This window comes from Mustela erminea, chromosome 7, assembly GCF_009829155.1.
Source record: "Mustela erminea isolate mMusErm1 chromosome 7, mMusErm1.Pri, whole genome shotgun sequence".
NCBI lineage: Eukaryota > Metazoa > Chordata > Mammalia > Carnivora > Mustelidae > Mustela > Mustela erminea.
The window spans coordinates 20,280,413-20,304,334 of record NC_045620.1 but is presented as its reverse complement, the minus strand read 5'-3'; the positions used below and the strand labels follow the sequence as shown (position 1 = coordinate 20,304,334).

At 51.2% G+C, this 23,922-nt stretch overlaps 1 protein-coding gene across 2 annotated transcripts in view; it reads left to right on the top strand.

Moving 5' to 3' along the window:
• The first annotated feature begins 474 nt into the window (after window positions 1–474).
• Window positions 475–23,922, top strand: part of PPP1R16B (protein phosphatase 1 regulatory subunit 16B) — a 91,909-nt gene continuing 68,461 nt past the window's right edge. Inside the window, exon 1 of one of the 2 annotated variants that reach the window (XM_032350678.1) lies at window positions 475–604. The gene's annotated coding sequence lies outside the window, so the exon portion shown is untranslated. The remainder of the gene's footprint in view (window positions 605–23,922) is intronic. The other variant, XM_032350677.1, reaches the window with a different exon arrangement.

The following is a 23,922-nucleotide window of genomic DNA, read 5'->3' as shown; positions in this document are numbered from 1 at the left end:
CCCAAACTCCCACTAGTCTCTCCCCCTTCTCAGCTGGGGAGCCTGCGCCCGTTAACCTGTCCCCAGGGCAAGACCTAGTTGGGCTCCTTGACGTCCAAGGAAGCCTTCAGAGTCAGGCCGTGCAGGCCCTCTAGGTAGGAGACCTGACTCTCCGCCATTGATACTGATTCTGGGTGACCTGGGGCAGGTCACTGCTCCCCTCTGGGTTTCATGACGCCCTTCCATTGAACAGGAGCAAGAATACAGTCCTGGCTTCCCCCTTTCCGCGTTTGGTGGTAGCGAGGCGCGGAGAGGGGGCAAGACCATGGGGAAGACTGGCCGTGTCCCATCGCCTTCGATTTCCCGCTGCTCGGAGGAGGGGACCGCACCGCCCTAGGGCGCTGGGAACCTCGGGCGAGCTCGGTCGCCGGGCACAGGAGCTGGGTGAGCGTGCCCACCCACTTCCCGCGAGCTTGGGCCCCGCCCACGGGGAGGAGCCGAGGGGCGGCGCGGAGGCTGGCGGCCGGGCTCAGCCCGCTTCTGTCGCCGCACGGGCAGCTGCGGCTCGGGGACAGACTGACAGAGCTAGGGCCGGAGCCGCTCGGGGCCGGGCTAGGGAGAGCGGGTGAGTTCCTCCGCGGCGCCGCCCCTCCCTGGCTGGACCCGGTGGGGATGAGGATCGCGGCGGGGAGGTGGTCCCAGCCGCCGGAGGTCTGACTGGGGGTGTGTGGGGCGCGTGCGTGGGCCAAGGGCCGGCGGCTGGAGGGAATTGGGGGAGGGGGCACTGGAACGGCGGGCGCTGGGAGCTCAGGCCGGGGAGTCGGGCTGGAGTGGGGGCGTTCTCCGGGTCTGGCGCGCCACAACGAGGCCGGGGTAGGGGGCGCATCGGCAGGCAATGTTGGCTGGGGCTGCCGTGGCCCGATCTTGGGGCAGCCTGTGGGATTTCGGCTGCTTCTGCCCAGGGGCGCAATGCCGGGAAGCAGGAGCCACAACCAAACATCAAACAGCCCGGGTACCCAGCCTCAGGGCCCGGCATGGGGGCGCCGCCCCCTCGCGTGGTGGCGCCAGGTCCCCGGAGAGAGCGCTCCTGCCCGGGCGGGAAAGGTCCCCAGGCAGGCGTCCCTGCGTGCGGACCCACCCCACCGCCAGCTCCAGCTGACAGCGCCCGCTGGACCCGGGAGACCCCGCGCGCTTCTTCCCGGCGAGAGGTGCACCCGGCCTCTCCAAAGGGCAGCCGTGCGCGGGCCGCTGGGTCCCCCGCGCCAGGAGCGCGCCTCTCCTCCCGAGTCCCGCGCCCCGACTCCTGCCAGAGGAGCGCCCCCGAGCGCCGGGGATGGGCAGAACCCGTGCAGCGCGCCCTGGGGAGGTCGCGCAGAGGGGTCTCCCCAAGGTCATACGGAGAGCCCGTATGGCTGAGCTGGCCAGACCGCCCCGAGTGGAGAGCAGGGAGGGGAAGGCGCCCGCTACCCGCCTCCTTCCCTGATGCAGACTCCCTTCCCTCCCTCCTCCTCCTCCCCCAGTCCGGACCCGGCTTCGCGGGAGCTGCTGCTGATGCAGCTCCCAGCCCCGAGCGGATGATTGAGCCTAGGCGAGCTTTGAATCCGGTGCTCCCGGGAGGGCCGCGCGCAAAGCCTGGGACCCGGTGCTCGGGGCACCTCGGGAGCGGGGTGAGAGGTGGCTGCATAAGCGCTTCTCAGAACCGAAAGCCGAGCTGCTTGCGCGCCCATGTGATTGGATTCCACATAATGGGCCCCTGTTCTCGCTGTCAGAAGCGCCCACCAGCTCCCCGCGGCTCCGGGCACCAGGTGCCGCCTCTGAATCGCCCTCTGTGGAGGACCCAGGGCCCTGAGGTACCAGGCGCCCTTTCCTGCAGGGCTCTTTCGGGAAGGGGCCTGCCGTTAGCTGCCTGAGCCCGCGTGGTACTTTGCTGTGTGCCCTGCCGTTTGCTGCGGCGGGAGAGACACGGGGAAAAACCCTCCATCTGGGAGGCCTTCCCCTAGGCTGGTGATAAAGCCTCTTAGTTCAGCCAGTGACAAGCCCTTCGCTGGAGGGGAAGGCACTTCAACACTGGGAAACCTCAGCGGCCTCTAGGAAATGGGGCTAATAATCAGGCGGTGGGCAGGGGTGGTGAGGGGCCCCATGTGAAGTGTTGGCGCAGGGGCCAGGAGGATGGCTTCTAGGTTGATATTGGTGCCTTTCATAATGGTTTTAGTGGGGGCATGTCCCTTCCTTTGAGCAGGAGCAGAAGCCAAGTCCTGGTGGCTGGTTCTGCAGGGGCGGGGGAAGTTTCCATGTCCTCCCTCAGCCCTGGTCATAAAGCTCCAGCCTGCAGGCAGCTTGTGGGCCCTTTCAGCTCCTGGCCTGCTCACAGGACAGTCCCACATACATCCTACACCCGCCTCACCCCTTCTCTCCCAACCTGCCACCAGGATGTTGGAGGCAAGATGTCACTCAGGCCACTCCAGACATTCAACTTGGCGCCTTCCCGTCGGTTGGCATCTACACCACTGCAGTGTCCCTTGCCCTGAAACTTTTCTGACCCCTCTCCTGGCCCAGCTTCTGGAGAGCCTCCTCCAGAAAGACCAGCGGCTCCTTCCTACCCTCTCTCAGTCCCCTTGCACTGGCACGTTCACCTGCGTATTCTCTGGGTAGTGTGTGTTGGGGCTCCTTGCATCCTGGTGCTCTCTGGACCTCCCCTGCACGCACGGAAGGACATGCAGCCAAGGCCAATGTCTGGTACTTGGTGCTGGAGTGAAGGTTACATTCTGATCCAGTCGCTAAGTCTGTTTGTGAGCCTGAGGGACATGGGGGAAGAGGATGCTGACACAGGAAGGCGGGATTTCTCCTGAGGCAAGAAACTTGCTGCAGGGCCCCTTTGGATACTTTGGAAACTAGGGCCTCAGGTTCTTCTCAAAACCAGTTCCAACCCCAGGGTGACCTTTCTAAGGCCAGCAGAGGTTGCAGCTATAGCCTGGTTTTGCAGATAGCCAGAGGCACGCTCCTGGATTCATGTGCTGGGCTTGGATCCTTAGGAACCCCCCCCCCCAACCTTGCCCCCCTCCCCGCAAGTAGCTGCCCCAGCCTGAACCCTGCCTGCCCCCAGGACTTGAACTATTTGGTGTGTAGTGGGTCCCACAGGGTATTTTTCCAGCAGAGCCCTCTTCCCCTGAGAACATCTTAGAGACCTGCCTCCTACGGAAAATTACAAAGTTGGAAGAGCGAGGACACCAGACAGGTCTAGTTCAAATGATAGCTCTGTGATGCTAGGTAAATTATTTATTCTCTCCGAGTCCTGCTTTTTCTCATCTGTAAAATGGGAGCAATAGTAATGTCCGCTTCATGGGGTTGTGAGAATTCTGTGTGACTGTAACGCAGAGAAGGTGCTTACTACAGCACCCGGCGTGGGCAGGAATGCAGGAAATGATAATCGTCACCAGCACCACTATTTCCTCCTTTGCACAGGGCTGTCCGAGGTCCCCCCCCCCCCCCCCCCGCCTCTAGTCTGGGGGAATCAGACCTCTTCTGCCTCTCCCTCTCAGGACTGGATGGAGCCTTTCAGCCCGGGAGGCCTGATTCCTGGGAACTGGAGTCCAGCATGGGCCTGTCCCCAGGAAGTCTGGGAGTTAGCCTCTCTCATCAGGCAGTCGTTTTTCAGGATTCATGGATTCATCCAATAGATGTTTACCTGACTCTAGACCTTGTGCTTAGGACACGATTTCATGATGAATCAATCAGCTCTCAGGGCCCCCTCTGCGAGGGAGAGGCCGGCTTGGAGACCGAGAGTGAGGACAGTGTGGGAAAATAGCTTCATGGATGAGAAGAGGAGTGGAGAGCAGAGCGGCGGATGGACAGGTAGCCGGGGCAGGCAAACCCAGGTTTCCCTCCTGCATTGCCACCTTGCTGCTCAGGGGTGATGGGCGGATGCTCAGCTCAGGGCCTTTTAGCTATTAATCAGAGCTTTGCACACGTTAGCTGCTATTATTACTAGTCTATGATAACCAATAGCAGGTGGGCAAACTTTGCTGGGGGAGCACAGTTGAGGCTTTTGAGACAATTTTCCAGGTGGTGGGCACAAGAGGGTCAGGGAGGCTGAGCAGAGAGACCAGCTTGCACAAATGCACAGGGGCTCAAAAGTGCATGGTGTCTCTGAGAGCAGTGGGCAGGAGTGGCAGCTGGAGTGCTGTAGCCATAGGGCGTGATGGAGGCAGGGGCGGCAGGCGAGGCCAGGGAGGTGGGCAGAGGCCATCCTGCCAAGGGGTCCCAAATGATTAAACGCTCACTGATCCGAAGCAGGCAACCTACGGCCCATGGAGGGTTGTCTGACTGCACACCCGGGGAAGTCTAGGATTAACTTCTGCATGGGAGGGAGGGCTGGCCTGGGCTCCTCTGCTGATACGGTAACTGGCCCTTCTTCCTCCTACTGGGAAGGCGGGAGAGCCCCTTGTTCTTCCCCAGATAACTTTTACTACTTCTGCACTCATTTCTCTCTTCCTGGGACTCAGTTTCTTATCTGAAGGAAGGGGACGTGGGTGGAGGATGTGTCATGGTTTGACTCCTTATTGATTATAATACTGAACCAAGTGCTTTCCTGGATGCTGGTCACTGTCCAAGGTCTTTGCTTGCATTGCCATGGAATCCTCCTAGTGACTTACTGAAGTGGATGCATTTATCCCTGTTGCACAGAAGGGGCCACTGAGACACCGAGGGTGAGGCGATTTGCTAAAGGACATGCAGCTCAGAAGTGGCAGGAATTCATGTGTGGGGGTCTCCAAAGCTGCTGTGTGCTGTCTGGTACCACTTTCCTCATGTTCCTTTTAAATATCTACAGCTGACCACAGAACGTCTGGCTTCTTTCGCCGTGTACTGTCGGATGCCAGACAGTAGGGACTTGAAGATGGGTCACGGTGGGGTGTGCTCTAGGTACCTGTACAGTGCCCCATTCTCTCACTGCTCTGATTTTTGGGGAGGCCCTGTGTGCAGGCACTTGGCAAAGGGGAGGAGGTGTTCCTGCGTGTCTCAGAGCGTGTTCCTCGGCCCCCAGGACTTCCCAGTGTGCAACTTGATTGATGTGGCAGGTGGTGGTTGAGTTCCACCATGACCCCCAGGAAGGAATGAGCCTTTTGGGATGGCTAGTCAGAGCATCACATGATCCTACCTGTTTTTAGAAGGAAAAGGCTCAAATTTCCTTTTCTGTAGGAGGCAGACTTCAGGTTCAAACCTTAGTTCTGCCTTCCACTGTCTTTGGGTCCTCGGGCGATTGATTTCTTCATTTTCTTGAGCCTCAATTTCTTCATCTGCAAACACAGATCATATGTGCCTCACATATATACAGCATCCAGCGTTGTCATAAAGATTTGTAACCATACAAACACTATCTGGCTCCCTTGTTGTAGATGACATTGGTGTAATATATACAACACTGACCTCCATGGTACTTACCGTAATTGTGATGACCTGATTATTTTAGTCTATCTCATCCACTAGACCAGTGGTTCTCACCTGGGAGCAGTTTGATCCCCAGGAATCCTTTGGGAATGTCTGGAGACATTTTTGGTCGCCACACCTGGGGGGGTGCCGAAGGGGAGGCTGCTGTTGGCATCCAGTGTGTACAGGCCTGGCAGGGATGCTGCTCAATTTCTTATATTGCACCGGATGGCCCCTCGCCACAGAGAACTACACGATCCCAAATGTCAGTAGTGCCAAGGCTGAGAAAATTTGCCCAGGACTATGAGCCCCATAAGGTCAGTGACTGTGTCTAATTCATTCAGCTCTGTGTCCCCAGTTGCCCAGCATGAAGCCGGGCACACGGGAGACAATTGATATGCATTAAAGGGATGAATGAGGACTTGGAAGGCCTCATGTCCCCTGGAGTCCCAGAGGTTTGGCTTGTAGGACATTTTGAATGGGCAGAAGAGATTCCGATGAACCTGAATGATAAATGGCCAATTGGTCATTCAGGCCAAAGAAATCCCGACCAAGCTCTTTTCCTTCCCAGGCAGGTGCTGGGGGGCCCAAAGGATCATTGCTGCAGTCGCCAGTACATTCTGGTCATGTGGATAGAGGACCCACCTTTATCTGGACAAGCAGGCTGGGGCCGGGGAACGTAGGTGCTGACAAGAAACGCCCTGTCCGCTAGGCCCTTGGGATTTGCCAAGCTGGGGCACAGCTGCTGTTGCCTTCCTGTTTTTCCCTTTCTGGTGGAATGAAGGAAACCCACTGAATGGCTGTTTTCCCACTGACATTTACAGCAATGTGATAGGCCTTGGATTAATGAGGTCAAGCTCCAGTGTGAAATCTGCCCGATAACTTGAAGCCTGGCCAACAGGAAGATGTGGCTTGTTTTCTTTGGGCCACTTGATGTCTTTGGATGGCTTTGGCCAGGGAAGCAGGGGGTCACAACTCTGTACAAAAGAAGGGAATGTTTGATGCCCCAGAACTGTAGAGGCTGGAGTTGTTGTCTCTTTTCACTTTGCTGGGAAGCTTTATTTTAACGGGGACTCAGAAATAAGTACCTCTATTAGGCAGAGGTTCACTGTAGGCCCCAGCTGGCTGCCGAGCATGAATCTGGGCTAGGAAAGCCTGTTTTTCGGGGGCTCTCTGGGAGTTTGAAGGAAAAGACCAGCCCCAAAGAGTGCTTGGACAGTCTAGAGGAGCACATTAGTTAGAACTTATGCGGATAAGGGAAGGGCTCTTGGACACACACCTCATGCTTGCTCACGAATCATCTTGGGGTTTCTGTAAAATGCGGAATCTCCTTCAGTAGGTCTGTGTCTTGTGAGTCTGTATTTCTAACAGGCTCCCAAGGGGGAGCCTTTCCGCTGGCTTGGAAACTGCACTTTGAGTATCAAGGGTCTGGGGAACCCCACGTCTACAGGTGAGGGGTCCTTGGTATAAGCCACACGAACACAAAAGGCCCAGCCATCAGCTCTGCCAGCAGGCTTCCCTTCTGTGTGCCCAGGTCTGGGACTCAACATGGAAGTGAGGCTGCTTGTTCCCAAGGGCAGGAGCAGGTGTGCAGGACGGCTAGTGCTCCCAGCACTGTGTGTCCAGGGACACGCTGTTTCTCAGTCACCAGATCACCTGGGGCTTGTTAAACATACAGATTCCTGGGCCCTCGCCCAACCCCGCTGTGGCAGAACCCACCAGGCCCTGGGAATCTGTATTTTTTAAAAGTGGGCCAGGTACTTCTGATTCACTGCCAGGCTGGCGGAGGGGAAGCCAGTAGGAAGCAGTGGCGGTGGCTCATGCGAGTGCATTGCTCAGCAGGCTCGGCGTGGAAGGTTGTAGAGCTGTGCACTGCTTTGTGGCACCCGGCGGAGGGAGGGACTGAAACCTAGCCTGCTCCACTTGCCAAGTTCTGCATCCTGCCGGGTTGCATCTGTCTGGAAGGAAAGGCACCTTTTTCTTAATAGTAATAATAATCATCAACATTTGGTACTGATTATGAGCCAGGTACTGTTTATTGAACCCTTTTAGTCTTCCTGGCAAATCCAAGAGGTGGATTTACAGCTACTCTGATTTTACCATTAAGAAAAGTGAGGCAGGGGCACCTGGGTGGCTCAGTGGGTTAAAGCCCCTGCCTTCGGCTCAGATCATGATCCCAGGTTCCTGGGATTGAGCCCCGCACCAGGCTGTCTGCTCGACAGGGAGCCTGCTTCCTCCTCTCTCTGCCTGCTTCTCTGCCTACTTGTGATCTTTGCCTGTCAAATAAATAAATAAAATCTTAAAAAAAAAAAAAAGAAAAGTGAGGCACAGAGAGGTTCAGTGACTTGCCCCAGGCCACATAGCCAATTAAGCGTAGGAGTCAGGATTTGAATACAGGACATCTGGCTTCAATGTCCTTGCACTTAAATCATTACACTCTCTGGCTTTCCTTTGGACAGAAATGCTGTTGTGTTTTGTGGGGCTGTCCCGACTCCGAGGGAATGCCTTTTCCGATTTCTTTCCCAGATTGGGGAAAGGCTCTCAGTGACCTTGGCTGCTCCTGGAGTCAGACCTGGGTTTGGTCCCCACCTCTAGCACTTGCTGTAATCTTGAGCAGGTTACTTGTTCACCTCGCTGAGCCTCAATCTCCTACGTGTAGAGTAAGAAAAATCATAGCACGAGATGATGTGGCGAATCATCTAGCTCCGCACACAGGATACACTCGACAATATCAGTGATACTTATTACGTTAGTATCAGTAAAGACTGCCCTGGGGGAGCCCAGCTGGCTTCAGAGCAGAGGGGATGGGTGTGCAGAGCCCCGTGTCATTTATGTCCCTGGAGGCTGAGCTGGGTTTGCTTTGCTCGCCCAGGTCACTTACTTATGTGTATGACTTACCTAGGCATCCCTCACCTTTGTTTCTTGGCCCTGGTTGGAGGCCCCATGTTCATGCCAGCGCGGTGAGTTCTCAGAATTTCTTGGCTTCCAGACTGAATCAGAGTGTCAGTCAGAACTGGTCTCATTTCCTCTCCTCCCAGAACAAGAAAAAGGCACGCAGGCTCACACTTCTTTACTTCAGGGCTCTTGGCCCTTCACCGTGACTGGTCCAGTGTCCGGGCTCCTTTCTGGAACTCTGTAGACATCACTGGCTCCCCTGTGAGCTGGACAGTGAGCCAATGTTGCTTTATAGAGCTTGCCTACTGCCTTATAAAGAAATAGGGAAGATTTCCCCCCAAATTTCATTAGTATTCTTTTTTCACACATCAAGCCAAGCTTTTGTTTTCTTATTGCTGTATTTCATGCTTTTTAATTATAAAAAGAATACAAAATCATTATCAGCCTCCAATAGTCCAGAAGTGTGGAAAACGGAAAGGAAAATGCCCCCAGCCGTCATCCCCAGCTCCTCATTTCTTCTATCCAGAAGGAATCCTTGGATTAAAAAAAAAAAATCTATCCATAAATTTCTTATATACATACAAACCCATATTCATTTACGTGTCTATCCTTTTTTCTCTTTAACACTCTTGTGAACCTTCCTTTCTCCGCTGATTTAATCGAAGCCCACATCAATACATAGTGATACAGAGCTCAGTCTTCAGGGTATCGTGGCAATAAACACGTGTCATAATGGATTTTCTAGTTCCTCATGACAGTTAAGATTGTTTCTAGTTTTTCCTACTACAGCTATGGTGCTGCAGTATCCCTCTGGCCCGGAGTATCTCTTTGTCCACTGGCACGGGGTTATCCCTGTGGAAATTTCCCTGTGGGTTTTTTTTTTTTTTTTAAGATTTTATTTATTTATTTGACAGAGATCGCAAGTAGGCAGAGAGACAGGCAGAGAGAGGAGGGGAAGTAGGCTCCCTGCAGAACAGAGATTCCGATGTGGGGCTCGATCCCAGGACTCTGGGATCATGACCTGAGCTGAAGGCAGAGGCTTTAACACACTGAGCCACCCAGACGCCCCTTCCCTGTGGTTTGAACTACAATGGGCATTGTCAGATTGTTCTCCCAAGAGTCCAGGCCACTTTCTATTCCCTCAACAGTGTGTGCGAATGCCTCTTTCCCCACCCCCTTCTCCAACACCACTTGGTAGGCCACTTTGATTTTTTCCCGGTCTAATAGGAATAAACTGGAAAGAATGTTTCTGAGTCAGGTGCCACATAAATTCAGATTTTATAACCTTTTAGACAGTGCCTACATAAGGCTGGTTAAATATTCAAGAACTACATTTTACCTGGCCTTATGCGTGGAATTAGAGATATAAAATTAAATGAAGCCAGTTTCTGCCCTCAAGTTGATGTCTGTCTCCTGGAGGAAGCAGACACGTGGCAAAATCAAAACAAAACAAAACAGTGTGGTTCAGGTGTGCCAGATGAGTGCAGAAGCTAAGCTAACTCTTGACCGATGAACTCTATCTTCATGAATATCACAAATGAATTTGTAAAATACAGTATATGTTACATCCTGGGGGGAGAGGGAGTACTTGAAATCCTCAAAAGAAAATGACTTTGGTTTGAAGCAGAAAAATCCTGCAGCTGATCCCTAGTGGGGAGAGCAGAAGAGGTGGGCAGTTCGGAAGAGGGGGTTGGATAGGTGATTTTCAGAGAGTCCCTTTGGTGGTTTCTGGCTTTACTAATGGAACCCCATTAGTCCAAGAAAGGTGGCGCAGAAACCCAGCTGAGTTTGTAGCCGTCTTTACCCATTATCCACACCAGGCAAATGGGCACATCAGTCCAGAAACAGTGAGGGCAAAGGAACAGAAAGCTGGATTTGCACACCCACAACGCTGGGGCTCACAGAGGCGGGCATTGCGTGGCAGGAATAGGTGGTCCCTGCAAGGGTTACGAGGAGTCGAACTCCAGACGGTGCCCGCTGTAGGGCGGATGCGTGGAATGGGTGCTCAGTGAATGAGAGGACATCAACGATGTCTGTCTCGTAAAGGGGCCTCCTACTCTAAGAGAACCAACGAGAAAGGGGTATGATCACTTAATCTACCAGCCTGTGGGGAGCCACGCCTTAGCCGTACGTTTTCTTTGAGCCACTTTCCCGATGTCTGATCATTCTCTTGGGATGGCTTAAGAACAATAAACACAGGGAGCAGTTGACCAGATCTGAAACTGCACCTTGGGATGAGCGTAGACATCACTTGACAACACATCACCTAAGTGGGGGCGCACAGAGCCCGTCGGGTAGCATGCAGAGTTGAAGAGAGAGAGACTGTGAAGCGCAGGGACAATTCTATGCCCCCCCACACACCTCCCCCCGCCCCATGGAAGTCAAGGCAGGGGACTGGTTGGGCTCTCCATATGCCCCCACATCCCCCATCAGCCAGATCTATTCTGTCTGGTTTGATTCTCCAGCGCTGCTTCCAAGCTGGGATCACGCCTTATGACCCAAGGATGGAATAATCTTGGAGAATTTTCAGTCTCTGGGTCTCCTGCCCTTCTGTCCACCGTCTCCCACAGAATACCTACTATGTGCTGGGGTAGCCGTGTGGTGGGATGTAAAGATGGGATGATGTCCATCCCTTGCCTTTTGAGAGTATCTGGTCCAAGGGAGGGGGCGGATCCGAAACTAACACTCACTGCAAAGTCTAGAGTGCCATAGGAGAGATGTGGGCACGTGCCTTGGAACCGGAGAGGAGGAGAAAGAAACCCATTTGGCACAGGGCAGGTAAAGAACAACCCGGAGGGAAGAAAAGGAGCATTATGACAATATGGTGTAAATGAGACACGGCGAGCGTTGAGTACCTGTGCCTGGAAAGCTCTTAAGGGGTGATATCATCAACCCAGATGATGATACTCAGAGAATGAGGAATCTACCTTGGTAAAGGGAAGGAAGGGTATTGCCATCCTGTGGAACAGAGTGAATGAAGGGGGAGAGTGTGGTGTCATGGAAATTGTGTGGGCTTTGTAGCAGAGAAATCTTTTTTTTTTTTTAAATTTATTTATTTGAGAGACAGTGAGAAAGAGCATGAGTGAGGAGAAAGTCAGAGGGAGAAGCAGACTCCCCATGGAGCTGGGCGCCTGATGCGGGACTCGATCCTGGGATTCCGGGATCATGACCTGAGCCGAAGGCAGTCGTCCAACCAACTGAGCCACCCAGGCGTCCCTGTAGCAGAGAAATCTAAGTTCGTGTCTCCCAATCCTGGTTTCTAATTGTGAGTTTGGGCATGTCAAGATGAGCCTTTATGTCCCAATCTACCGATTGGGGATAATCCGATCTGTTTTTAAAGGCTGATTGTGGGGATTAAAGTTAATCTGTGTGTAGTAGCTGGCACATAGCAGAGTCTCAGCATATGGGGGCTACCGTGGCGGAGGTGTGAAACCAGCAGTCTGGTTCAGCGTAGCTGGAAAATGGAGGATTAGCGGGTTGGGGATGGGGAGGGAGGTTGCAATGGCCAGAGAGAAAGCTGAAACGTCAAGGCCAGATACTGGATGGGCTGGACTGTGAGGCTGAGGAATTTAGACCTGACTGTGGACACAATGGGGAGATATTCGAGGCTTCCTTACGAGGGAACTCCTATAGGATCAGACCCAGTTTTGGAACGTGTGCTCTGCTAGCATTGGTGGGTTGGAAGGTGAAGAATGGAGGTGAGGGAACCACTTGGGCACATGCTGCATTCCATGGTCCTGTCTTGGCCCCCCGTAACTCCCAAGCCCAGAAGAAGTTCTAGTAAGTCCTGCAGTCAGGTACTTTCTGCAGGGGCAGATTAGGGCAGTGAGTAAGAGCATGGGCTTTGGTGTCAAGGTCGATGTGGATGTTGTTTACTGGCTGTGTAAACTTGGCAATTACTTAACCCCACCGAGCTGTAGTTAACCCTTCTGTAAAATGATGGGCTTGTTGTGATGTTGAGTGAGATGGTGTAGATACAGCTCACAACTTAGCTTTAGAAGTCCAGCAGGTGCTCAACAAAAGTTGGTAAATAAAGTTTTTAAAATTACATATCTGACCGTGAAACCCTTTTCCCACGTAACACCAGTTAACCATCCCTGGAGTTACTGGTGTTCTGGAGAAAACATCCTGCTTTAGACTTTTCTGGAGAAATAGCAGCACTTTTTGCTCCAAGAAATAGTGAGGAGCATCACCAAGTTCTAACACAATGGTTCTTGGATGTACCTTAGACCCAAATGGGGAGCTTTGAAAACTGTCAATGCCTTTCTAGACCCGGAACCAACCAAATGAGAAGTGGGATGCACGCACCAGTATTTTTCCTAATTTTTATGATTTATTAAGGTAAAACAAATATAGGAAAGCACATAAGCCTTAAGCGAATGAATCTTTCACAAACTGAACACGCCCAGGTAGCCCATATCCAGCTCAAAAAAAACCCCAGAATATTACTAGTATTCGTGTCACCCGTTTTTTGTCCCTTTCCAGAAGCTCCTCCTCCCCCAAACCACGATCCTAACGAATTTTAGATGCATTTTGCCTGCTGTCAGATTTCACACACATGGAATCATAGAGTGTGCTTTGCTGTGTGTGTTTGGCTGACTTTGGTTAACGCTGTGAGTGCCCTCCATACTGACGAGTGAGTGATCGGGAATTGCTCATTGTCTTTCCTGTACAACGTTCCCTTGTGTGGCTGTACCACAGTTCTTTTCCAGACTGTTGGTGGTGGGCATTTTGGATCGTTTACACACCTCAGCGCAATTACAAACAGTGCTGTTAACATTCTTTTTTTTTTTTTTTTAAGATTTTATTTATGTATTTGACAGAGAGAGAGAGATCACAAGTAGGCAGAGAGGCAGGCAGAGAGGAGGAAGCAGGCTCCCTGAAGAGCAGAGAGTCCGACATGGGGCTCAATCCCAGGACTCTGGGACCATGATCTGAGCCGAAGGCAGAGGCTTTAACCCATGGAGCCACCCAGGCGCCCCGCTGTTAACATTCTTCTAAATGCCTTTTGGTGAATGTATACAGACATTTTTGTTGCGTATATTTCCAGGAATGAAATCGCTAGGTTAAAGCTGCCGAAAAGTTTTTGAAAGTGGTTGTACTAGTTTATATTCCCAGCATATAAGAATTCTTGCCAATTCTTATTTCCTGTCTTAAAAGGGTTTTTTTGGCCCTTCTGGTGGAAATATAGTAGTTTTAGTCTATGATCTTAATCCACGTTCCTAGTGTCTCCAGGTGATTCCAACGCGTAGCCAAGTTTGTGAACCTCTTTCCTTTTTTTGTTTTCTAAGATTTTAATTTTTTGAGAGAGAGAGAGAGAGAGAGAGAGAGAGTACGAGCCGGGGGAGAGGGAGAAAGAGAAGCAGACTCCCCACTGAGCAAGGAGCCTGATTCGGGGCCGGATCCCAGGACCCTGGGATCACAACCTGAGCTGAAGGCAGACGCCCAACAGACCGAGCCACCCACGCATCCCTGCGAACCGCTTTCCTAACAGGATTTGAAAAGGCAAAACAGCCTTTAGTGGAAGTGGATAAAGAAGGGTTACAGTGGCCCGTGCCTCCCCATCGACTCCCTCCGATGTCTGTACCCAGAGTTTTGTGTCGACCTGATCTATGTCATCAGCCGGCGGAGGATGCTTTTGCTGTGGAAGGAGCATGTGGAGGCGCACCAGACCTGGCAGCCTGCCCCTCATTCCTGTGTGCCTGATGTGGGCCATGTGGGGCCATCAGGGATGATCTGGAAATGGGGAAGAGGCCATGGAGGGACTTCACTCTCTTCTTCCAATTTAAGACCTGAAAGAGAGGGGGAGGTCTCAAGGAGGGGCTGGTGGTCTATGCAGGTGTCCGATGAAAGATCTGGTCTTTGGGACCGGAGTTTAAGATTTTGTGTTGTGTTTTACTCCTCAAAGCTTGCCCGATACCTGGAAGGTACGCTTGGAAGGTACTCAAAATACTGTCACTAGGGGCGCCTGGGTGGCTCAGTGGGTTGTGCCGCTGCCTTCAGCTCAGGTCATGATCTCAGGGTCCTGGGATCGAGTCCCGCATCGGGCTCTCTGCTCAGCAGGGAGCCTGCTTCTCTCTCTCTCTCTCTCTCTCTCTCTGCCTGCCTCTCCGTCTACTTGTGATCTCTCTCTGTCAAATAAATAAATAAAATCTTAAAAAAAATTCTAAAAAAAGAAAAAAAATACTGTCACTGGAGTCAAGACGAGAGAGAACTTTCCCAGGGGGGAAAGCACAACTCGAGTGGACGCAGAGGAAAGTGTTGGTGGGGATTTAGCAGATCTGGTAGCTTTGGTTCTTTCCTTCATAGTGTCTGCACTGTGGCCTGTGGATACTTTCTATTGGCGCATTTATTTTCCCTTACGCCCTCGAGCAAAGTTACAATAGCTGCTTTAAATCCTTATCTGTTAACTCCAACATCTGGGGGCGTCTTGGGGTAGATCTCTGTTGATTGCCTCTCCTCTTGAGTTCAGGTCACCTTTTCCTGCTTGTTTTTGACTTTTTTTCCTAGTGATTCTGGATTACATTCTGAACATTGTGAGTGAGACTAGAAAAGACCGTCGATTTTATTCTGTTCCTCAGAACAGTCATGATTTCCTTTGTTTTATCAGGCAGTTAACTTGACCAAACTCAAGCTCAAAACTCAATTTCCCGTGTGGGCAACAGCTCAGAATCTTTGTTCAGTTCCTTTGGACTGAGTTGAGCTGCTGGGAACCTATCCCATAAATGCACCTTTCAGGGAAATTTGGGTGGAATTTATACTCAGACTTTGGGGCTCCTGCTGTATGGCTATTTTCTGAGCCACCTCTCCTCACTTGCTGGGTGTAGTTACCAAATTCTGCCCTCTAATTGCTCAGACAGGAAGAGCGAAGCTGTAGCCACCATGCCCATTAACTGGGGCCTGTCCTTGGGGAAAAGCCCATAAAAATGTGGAAGTCGCCCTTTCTTTCTTTCAAGTGTTGACTCCCCTCTCTTTTCCATATGTTTGTAATTGAACAAACCTAGTGCCTTCTAATAGGTTGTGTGTGTGTGTGTTTGTGCGTGTGAGTGTGTGGGTGTGTTTTAGAATAGTTATATGTGAGAGGGTAGGTCCAATAAGAACCTCTCTCCCATTACTAAAAGCAGAAACTTTCTTTCTTCTTTTTTTTTTTTTTTAAGATTTTATTTATTAATTTGACAGAGATCACAAATAGGCAGAGAGTCAGGCAGAGAGAGAGAGGAGGAAGCAGACTCCCCGCTAAGCAGGGAGCCCGATGCGGGGCTCAATCCCAGGACCCTGGGACCATGATCTGAGCTGAAGGCAGAGGCTTTAACCCATTGAGCCACCCAGGCACCCTAAAAGCAGAAACTTTCCAATCAATGGTTCATTAAGGGACCCCCAGAGCTCTGTTATTTTACTGCCTAACACAGAGTAGATGGCAATAAATATTTATTTGTTTATTGAATAAATGCACGAGGCTTTAAATTAAAGAACAAATGGAAGTGAATTGGAGAGAAAATTGCCAGAAAAAAAAAAAAATCCTGAGACCAGCTACCCCCCTGGATGGCCCCAGGTATCACATAGGCAGGGTGTTCAGTAATTTGCTGGAGACGATGTTGAGTGGAGGATGGCAGCAGTATTAGGGCCCCAGCTCGCTGAGGATAGACCACAGTGGCTCACAAAGTGAACCTGAGCGTTTAACACAAGGGGACAAAGTCAGCAGTGACACTACATCACTTTCATGGGGTTGAGTCCGTGGCTTACGGAGAACTTAAACAGTGTTGAGCGGAAAGACAGCTGGTCAGAGGGGAGGCAGAGGTAAACCTGGAGTTCTGTGCCCTCCCGAGGAGCCGAGGGGAATGAATCAAAGTAAAGGAACTCTGGCTGGAGATCAAAGAGCAGAGGAAGCCATGTCGAGGCTGTCCCCACTGCAGCTGGCTCCTCTCCGCATGGTGACCTGCGAGGTCACGGACCCAGTATGGAGAGACTTCAAAGACTACATAATGCACGGAAACGTCTTTTACCGAAACGCACAGTGTCTGGAGACTTCCTGACTTATCCTACTGAATTTCATCTCTCAGGGAGAGTAGAAGAGAGAGGACAGTTGCTGGGATGCGTTTGGCTCAGGAGCCGCTGGGTGAAGTAAAAATGAGAAAAATGTGAAAAAAACAGAAAAATGCCTACTCAGAAAGGGAACGTTGAGCCCACACGGGTTTGGAAGGCAGGTTTTATGAAATTTAAGGGTGAGATTACAGTTGACCCTTGAACAACACGGGTTTGAACAGCATGGGTCTGTGTAACTATGGATTTTTTTTTTCCATATGGTACAGACCTATAAATGTATTTTCTCTTATGACTTGCTTACTAACATGTTTTCTCCAGCTTACTTTATTGCGAGGATACAGGATATAATATAACATCCAGAAGATGTGTTTATATTATTTTATATTAGCAGTAACGCTTCTGGTCAGCAGTGGGCAATTACTAGTTAAGTTTCTGGAGAGTCAGAAGGCATACATGGATTCTTGACAGTGTGGGGGTTGGCACCCCTACCCCCTGCCTTGCTCAAGGGCCAACTGTACATATATTTCCTGTCCCAGCCTCCAAAAGTAACGACAGCTCCAACAGTCAGGGAACTTATGACTTTAATCAGTTATCCTCATTCTGCATAGATTTTGTTTTTCCATCTTCGTGGGCTTTTCTTCTTACTACCAGTCAAGCTTCCATGGGCCATCTTCCCTGTCTGACATTTTTTTCTCTTCTTTGCAAGTACGGAAGATATTAAAATACTAAACCCTCATGGCACAGGCATAGTCTAATCAGAAGAGAGGCTAACTTCAACAACCAGACTACAGCCAGCTCCTTACCTCTGAATCGCCGTTTTCTGCTCTTTGAAATGGGGGCAACACCTCCATTGCAGAGTTGGCACAATGGTCCAGGAGCTGTTTTAGAGAAAGATCCGGACATGTGGGAGGTGTGCTGTGAACAGAAGCTGCCCTTGGCGCCTGGGTGGCTCAGTGGGTTAAAGCCTCTGCCTTCAGCTCAGGTCATGATCTCAAGGGTCCTGGGATCGAGCCCCGCATCAGACTCTTTGCTCAGCAGGGAGCCTGCTTCCCTTCCTCTCTCTCTGCCTGCCTCTCTGCCTACTTGTGATCTCTGTTTCTCTAATAAATAAATAAAATCTTTAAAAGGAAAAAAAAAAAAAGAAGCTACCCTTGGTACCCTGCACTCTTTCTCTGGGTTAATTTCATCTACCCATTGTATAGCTTTTCTGATTCTACCCCTTAGTTTCATTAAGTCTGTATTTTTTTCCTAAAGATTTTATTTATTTGTTTTAGAGATAGAGATAGAGAGGGAGAGAAAGAGAATGGGAGCAGGGGGAGGAGCAGAGGGAGAGGGACAAACAGACACGGACCAGAGTCAGATGTAGGGTTCTATCCCAAAACCCCGAAGTCATGACTGGAGCCAAAACCAAGAGTCAGATACCTAACCTACTGAGCCACCCAGGTGCCCCACATTAGATCTGTTTTACTGTGTACTGACTTCAGTAAGTGAAGTCTTGCATTCCGTGAGGAAGATCTTTTAAAGCAGTTAAGGTTCTTTTAGGGGTTTTGCTAGTGTGTGTAGACTTTGGAATTGAGCGGACCTTGGTTCACGTCCCAGCTCCAATGCTTACTGGCTGTGCGGTTAGTGGGTCTGCTCTTCCCTCCTCATTCTTTCTTCCTCCGGTGTGGGACATTCTCCTTCAAGTCCCGCACACTGCTTTTTAATGGCCTTGCTTCCTTGGAATATTCTTTAACCCTCAATGAGCGAACAATATGAAAAACTCTTTAAAATTCCCATCCCTGCTATTTCCAATTGGCCAACAACACCCCTGGCCCAAGAGGAAGAGAGAGCTTGCTAGTATTAGAAGTGGAGAGAGGGATCTTGTTAGGAAGCAGACCATGGTCCCCTTCCTCCTTTATGTTGGCAGTGGTGTGGGACCCACAATGCTTGGAACAGACGAGAAAGTGATTCCTGGCTGGTAGGAGTGCCTTTGTCCCTCCCCCTTCTAGAATGGACCCCATCCGGTTACCAGGAGAATGTGTATCTCCCCCTCTCCAGGGATGGTTAGCTGCGGGAGCTGCCATCCTTTGTTTAAGGGATGCAGTAATGGAATACAGTTCTTCCTTCTACCCCCTTGAAGTTATAGAATAGAGGGAGTTACTAGAGAAATTCCTACTGGAGCCTCAGATAGTCTTGATTCTTGTATACCATGGAGGCCCAGGTGATTTTGTACTGGTGTTTGGATGATATATTGGGATCTTGGGGGCCCTTCCACTCAATCTGCTAACTGTCTAGATGTTTGTATTTAAGACTAGAGGATTTTGAACACTGGGACAAAGGCAAGGATTGAAATCCAAGGTTAGGCAAGCATGATGTAGAGCAGAGTGCCATGCTCAGTATGCATTCAAGCCCCACTCCATTGCTCTCCCCAGGGGAGACATTGCTAATCAACCACACCATTCATTCCTCCTGTTGTCTCTCTCTCACACACACACACACACACACACACACACACACGCGCGTGCACACACACACATGGTCCCAGAACCTCACAGTGCTCCCCTCACAGTGCTCCAGGTAGCCATCACCAACCCAAGAGTTGGTGCCACAGAGGAAAGCTTGCTTCAAGATGGCACGCCCCAAGAGAGAGGCAGAGAACACGGAGGTCACTCTGGGCTTAGCCAGTGTGAATGGTCATCCCCTGTTTGATAAATGCGTAACCCAGGAGGGCGTTTTGTGGCCACAGGTGGCCTCCTTTAGAAAATGATACTTCCAGCTGCAAAGGGAGTTTTTTCTCTCTCTGCAGAGAGAGGGGGTGGACCACACTCCCTCAAGCCTGGAGAAACAGTATGTGTAATTTGACTCTTGTTTCCCTGTGCTTAGCTGTTACATAAGCGTCTTCAGAAGGCTGGCTGTTGGGTGTAGCACCGTGACTGACTAATGTTCGTAGACCTCATGTCAGCTCTGTGTGTGCCCCATCCTCGGCACCTTCCCTCCGGCCCCTGCAGCCTCCCCCACACTTGACATTCTTATAGACAAGCGTGTGGGCCTCTCTGTGGGTTCAGGTTCACGGAGAGAAGCTCAACATGAAAGACTGGTGTGTTCATGGGTTTTCCTTCACCTGCTTGAGCTATGGTTTCCTTTGAAGTTTTCTTGGAACTGAGCCCGAGAAAGATGTCTCACCATCACAGGCGAGAATGAATCCAAAACATCATGAACCACTATCTACTTGGAATGGTCCTTACAGGCTAGCTTGCTGGGTGGTTACCAGGTCCTAGGCTGCAAATATGCATGATGGGGTTCTTGTTCCTAATACGGGTGATCTGTCTACCAAGCCAGGACTGGGTCTCACTGGGCCAGTCCCAACCACCAGCCCTCCTGAGTGGCCTTGGAGTTCCTGGTGGTGGGAAGGCCAACATGGTGCCATGGCTGGGCTTTGCACAGTTGTCAGTGTTAGACTGTTTGTTCTCTTGCCAGGCTGATCCCACTTCTTTGTTTGCTTGTCCACGTCCCAGCCCTGCCCTCTAGAGACTTGGAAAATAGCTCCTGGCTTTTGCGAAGGCCTGGTCCTATATGGTCAATATGGCCCAGCCAGTTCAGTCAGAGGTCCATGGGCTCTGATTATCCCCAATGCTGTACATGATTCTTTTCCCAAGAAAGTTCAAGTCATACTAATTACTTAATCCCTCCTTGTTCTTGCTGAACTTGTGGGTTTTGAATCCTAACACCCTCCCCTGTCTAGAACCCCCTCAAAGTCTTGCCAGACTGGGTCATAGTAAATGGGCTTCGAGAGACAAGGATAATTCGGGGGCCAAGTCCACAGCCACCACTCAGAGGTTTGAATGAAGGAGCACAGATGGGAGGGGCAGACTTGAGGAGCAGGCCCTTGGGGACCCGAGTCCCACAACAGATTTAAAACCAGAATGCCTGTGGAGGGTGAGTGTGCTTGGAGTCTAGAAGGTACATCCCAGCAGGGCTAGGATAGTGAGTCCATAAAATCCCTTGGGGATAGGCTTGAGGGTGACAAGGCTAATTTCTAACTCAGATATCTGGAGCACCAAAGGCCCCAGAAGTCTCTCTGCTCATGAGTAAAACATTTTTGTACTCGGGCAGGGGGGTTGATTCTATTCTCCAAAGCAGCGTGTTGTGGGAGGGTGGGGGCGTCACATCCTTGAGGAGAGAAAGTGGGTCCCAAGTGAGCTCCAAGGAGGAGGGAAAGCCAGTGCTGTTTGTTTTGTTTTCGTCTTGTCCTCGTGCTCAGCGGCACAGGAAGCACGAGTAGAAAGCACTCGCGGTCTTCCTCTAGGGCTGCCAATATTGTGTGGAAAAGAATAGCTGAAGAACAAGAAAAAAAAATCTTAACATTTTCTTTTGACGGTGTGAACTTGGAGACACTGTCTGACTCATGTTTTAAAGACTCTTCAATTTGAATTCACCTTCCTCCGTGTTGTTTTTCTCAAGGCACTAGGCTCGAGTCCAAAGAGGTGTCAAGCAGCGGCTCCCCTGGGATTGAGGAGTCTCAAGGTCCTTGGCCCCCTTCTCCCCTCTCAGGGGGCAGGGCTGCTGACAGAACCCAGCTTTGGCCTTCCCACTCTTCCTCAAGGCTGGCCTTCAGCTGGGGCGGGGAGGAAGTGGCGGTCTCTGGAACTGTGCTCCGGAAAGAGACCACTCATCCTGCTTCAGACAACAGTTCCTTCTTGGGCTCCCATTCCTACATCCCAAAAAGCAGCCCTGCTGTCCGTTAGGGTCCTTTGGGCAACAGGTAACCAAATTCAATTCAACTGGCTTCAATAATAAACATGATTTTGTTGGTTTGGATCACAGAAGCCCAGAAGTCCCTAAGTGAAAGGACCCCGTTCCCCACTCCCCCCACCCCGACTCCCAGGTACTGGCTTCACCCCAGGGTCGGCTTCCACCTGCCACTGGGGTTCATGCTTCCTCTTCAGGGGCAATGGGAAAAGAGAGCTACTGACTGCGACCAGTCATGTGCCTCCCGCCAGCCAATCAGCACAGCTGGGCTGAAGACTTTGCTGACAGGTTCTGACCAATTAGGGCCCAGCACAGAGTAACGCTAGGGGAGCTAAAAGACCACCAGCAACCTGTGTCTCGCGATGGACTCATGCCTTTTCTCTTTCCTGGTTTCCCAGAGGCATACCATTGCCCAACAACACTCCTGTAATGCTCTTCTTTTCATTTTCGAGGAGCAGGGGGTTGGATAGAATGTCCTCCCCAGCCCCTCCTCCAGCCCCAGCACACCTCCTCACCCTTTCCCCTCGAGGCTCAGCTTTCTGGAGAGTGGCCCCTGCTTCCCTAGATGTGCACTGACTCGGTTTCTCCCTGAGCAGACAGCAAGGGTTAATGGACGCCCCAAGAGGAATCAAGCCCAGACCTGGTCAGACAGGAACCAGAGGCTGAATCAAGGCTCACCCCAAATGCCTGTCTTGCCCCACTGAGGTCAAGTGGCTTGGCCTCATACCTCTTACTGCCCACAGCCAGTCTAGTTTGTTTCATCTGCCTGACCTCATACAGCCACTTGTGGGAAAATTAAGTACCCTGCCCAATTTCCCCTTGCTTCTGATTTCTCTTCTTGTATCACACACACTTCCTGGATAATTTCACCCCAAACCTGTCCTCTGCAGACCATGTCCACACCTGCCTTGTCACCCTGGCTGCTCTACTAACACATGGCCCCACGTGCCCAGTTCTCTGCAGGATGGTCTGTGCGGATGTTCCCACAAAACACCGGGCTCCCTATCTCTCCACGGAGCTGGTCTTCTTCCAAATGAGGTCCTCGCTGGGGATCCATGGTCAGTGATAATGATGTTGATGACCTCTCCCAGGTGCTGATGGTTGGGGCTGTGTCTCTAACGCCATCCAGGGTTTCCTCTGCAAGTGCGGACAGGTGCTCCCGGGTCTCAGAGGGGGCCAGGCCACGGCCCCTGGGAGCCAGGACTTCTGTGGGCTGCCCCAGCATCCAGGCAGGTGCCTTGTCTTGGGGGCCGCCCAGCAGCTGTGTTAGCAGCACGATGGCAATTCTTTAATTAGACCAAGCAGGGTTTTCTCGGACGGGGGTGGGAGGAGGTGTGTGGGTCTATTGGGGGAAACTAGGTCACCTGAAAACCAGCAGTCAAGAGGGAGCTGTCCTGGAGCCCCAGCTCCAGGGAACCCAGAGGGGTGAGGCAGGAGGGACTGGCAGGGAGAGCAAAGTCAGAGGAAAATGTGCTCTGGCCCCTTTTATTGGCCCTTGGGAGGCATTGTCCTCACCTTGCTCCGGGGGGTTGGGCAACTGCCCTTAATTCCTTCCTCCCGAGCAAAGTGCCTTAGTCAAGGAGGGCATTGCAGCAAGTGCCTTCTGTCTACCTGGGGCCTGCTGCCATGGGCCCCATGGACGGAGTACTGCCCTGGGAATCCGACCCATGGGTTGAGTTGCTGCTCAGTCTCTATCTCCTCAGAGCATGTTCCCCATTCCCTCGTTCCTCTGTTCTGTCATCCAGCCAATGATCAGGGATTGTGCCTGTCTTCTGCCCTGCTGTACCCTTAGCCCTTAGCACAGTCCTGGCCTGTGCTAAATGCCCAAGAGGTATTTATTTGTCAGAGGAAACCATGAGTTCATACAAACGGTTCCCTTCTGAAATCGTCATTGAGAATCAGTAGCCACGTGGATTTCCAAAATGCCAATCACTTCCGTCTTTTGCCAACATTAAATCCCATCATTATTTCATTTTTTTGGGCTACCAGCTTGCTAGTTTTCCACTAAAGTAGATTTACTTAAAAGGGAAATTTTATACCGCTGCCATAAGTCAACAGTAACCGTGAAAACATACGTGAAAACAATACACAGAAAATAAAACAATGTTTTTGGGTTTCTATCCCAGACACCTTACTTGCCCAAGGCTATGAGCCGGAGGCCCGCCTTCTCTTTGTTTTCGAGGGAGAGTGACATGGTTATAACGATGGATGTTTAAAACTCTATTAGTCCCCAACTGACATTTATTCTGGGGGAAAATCCAATAGATTAAAAAAGAAGTGAAAAACGTAACTTGCTTTCTGTGAGTCCATGGTATGTGAAATCTTGTTGCATACTTTTGAAAATTCCCTTGGAGGGAATTCTCTTTCCACACTTGGCTGGGATGATGGCTGGAGAGTCCTTAGAAAAGGATTAAGGGCTTTAATTAACAGGGTAAATGATTGGTATTCTGCTTCTTATCTTTAGTCTTGGCAGGATTTTGGTGCCTCCCACCTGGTAGGTGGTCAGTAAACACTCAACAGTGCAAAAAGGAGTAACGGTGTAGAGAATGTTAGGGCGCAGTGCGATCTTACGGAATACTCAGGCCGATCTGGCAAAAGTGGAAATGGGGTTCTCTGGGGCGCGATGGAGAATCTGCCACCTCCTGAGACCACAAGCACCTTGCTGACTTGCTTGCTGGACTGCTCTGGAGTCTAGGTGTCTGTCTTTCAGGTACACAGCCCTGCTACCCTGTACCCGGGTCCTATTCTTCAATGTGGAGATGCATAGACTCTCTTCTCTTTGTTTCTGGATATTTGCAGACTGCTGCCTCATTCTGCCTAAGACAGGGCTTGCAAACTCAGGCGACCACG